Raw genomic sequence first — 2344 nt, forward strand, 5'->3', positions numbered from 1 at the left:
GGGGGACCCACCAGGCTTTTCCAAGATGTTCAAGGGCTCCTTTCCTCAATTAAAGCTTGATAAGAATTCTTGTAGAAAATGAAAAAATTCTCAGTTGTTGCCGATTCATTAAAACACCCGTTGTTGATCTAATTACACACAAGCCTGCTGCAGAAAGTGAATGTGCAGAAACCGTATGCAAGACCCGAATAGGCACAAACCTCCTGCAAACGCCTCCCCGCGAACTGGGCGCGCACACGTCTGCAGCACGGACCTGCTGCGTTAACCTGCTTCACAGCCTGAGTACTCCAAACACGCAGCTCAGCACTAACACCAATATTTTGGCAGTTCTTTTCTTCCACTGTTTCTAAAATAGTGCTCACGAAGGTAAGCACAGAGTATTTTCTCTCAAGGGGTCTACCGATCAGATTGTCTACTGCCATGAAGAACCCAGAACAGATCCATCCCTTTCCGCTCCCTCGGTCACGTACGAGAGGAGAGCTGCTGCTAGAAGCAATCCCAGGCAGCTTTATACCTTGCCTCTGCATTTCCTTCAGTCTCACCTTTTGCAGTGTCTGTGGTCTGTTCCTCGGACTTCTCCTTCCCTGAGCTTTTCTTTGGTGAAGCAAAAAAGACGTATAATTAGAATGGCAATACGTCATCAGGCACTGGTATCTCAGATGTAGCAATTTCTTTAGAATACGGACTAGCCACAAGCATATAAGGGCTAGGTTGGGTGGTTTGGGGTTTTTTTTAGAGAATGCCAGTGAAGACTAACTGGCTGAGAATGTGAAAGTGGGCAGTATTTTGCCCACAAAAAAAGAGCATTTGCAAAACAACAGTTTGTTGTCCATAGAAGAGGGAGGAAAGGGAACAGCTAAATAAAAGCAGATACCATGAAAGCTCGACTCAAGCAATTAATAGTTAAGACCTCATAGGAAGCAAGTCTAAAGAAAGAAGTTAAGAAAAGGAAAGATGCTTTAGAAAAATAATTCTAGGGGTGCATTTATCCCAATTATGAGTAGACTAGAAAAACAGTAAGGTTACCTTGGCCACATCGTGAGGTCTCTGTTGACCTTAAGCACATGAAGAAAATGTAAAGGCAGGCAGGTCAGATTATGAAGAAGAAGAAAGACTAAAGCAGGTATGCAAGCAAAACAGACTAGCAGGAGCTATCAGGTAACAAGTGCTCTGTAAGTATATTTGTACTAAGAGGAAGACAGAGAAAAAGGTTAATCCCCTACTCAACAGAGAAGAAGGAAAATCTGTCAACAAATAATAAAGCTGAAGTGCTTTGGTTGTATCAGACTTCCAAAAAAGATCACATGCGAGCAGATGGGTAGGACTGGCGATGCCAAGAACAAAACTATCTCAGCCCAGAGCAGGTAAAGCACAGATTAGGAGCACTCAGATAAACCAAATGTTTTCAGATTGAGTCTAGTGGATGTGATTGAAAGACTGTTAAAGAACTGATGGAATTAAGAAGGTGAATAAGATGCTTAAAAAACAGAAGAGACAACTGTAAATTGCTGTTCTCAAAGGGGGGATGGAGCCAGAGAAATACAGTGTAACTAACTTAAATCCCGGGAAAAATCCTGGGACAAATAATCTCACAAACTATTATTAGCACCTAGATGATAACCAGGGAATGATAACAATCAACCTGGATCTGTCAGAAACAAATCACGCCAGATAACTTGATTTTCTCCTCTAGTAAGGAACAGGCCTTGTGGATAGAACAGAGCCTGCTGTCAGTTTGATTTGGTTTTTGACACTTACATGACATTTTCATTAAAAAGTTAGAGAAATACAGTCTGGATAAATGTATTATAAGGCCTATAAAAAAAAGACTGAATAGCAAGCAGTAGCTCACTGTCAAAAGGAAGGAATATATTGCTGGGATCTTAGAGCATGGCTTCAGTCTGGGTCTTTTTGTTATTAGCATTGTAAATAACGGAACAGAGAACATATTTATTAACTTTGCAGGTGACACAAAGCCAAGGGGGACAGAATTAAATTTTAAAATAGTCTTGACCATTCAGAAACATGCTTTTTAAAAAAAAAATAAAGAATATACACAGTAAGATCGAGTTGCATTTATACCTGGTATAAATCATCACTGCCTTTCCTCTTCCCCTTGCTACTCATTTTCTCTCACTCTGTCTGTCGTGGTTTAAGCCCAGCCAGCAACTCAGCCCCACGCAGCCGCTTGCTCGCTCCCTCCCAGTGCGAAGGGGGAGAGAATCAGAAGGGTAAAAGTGAGAAAACTCGTGGGCTGAGATAAAGACAGTTCAACAGGTAAAGCAAAAGCCGTGCACGCAAGCAAAGCAAAACAAGGGATTCATTCCCTCCTTCCCCCCAGCAG

Source organism: Egretta garzetta, unplaced genomic scaffold (genome assembly GCF_000687185.1).
Source record: "Egretta garzetta isolate BGI_Z169 unplaced genomic scaffold, ASM68718v1 scaffold411, whole genome shotgun sequence".
Classification (NCBI taxonomy): Eukaryota; Metazoa; Chordata; class Aves; order Pelecaniformes; family Ardeidae; genus Egretta; species Egretta garzetta.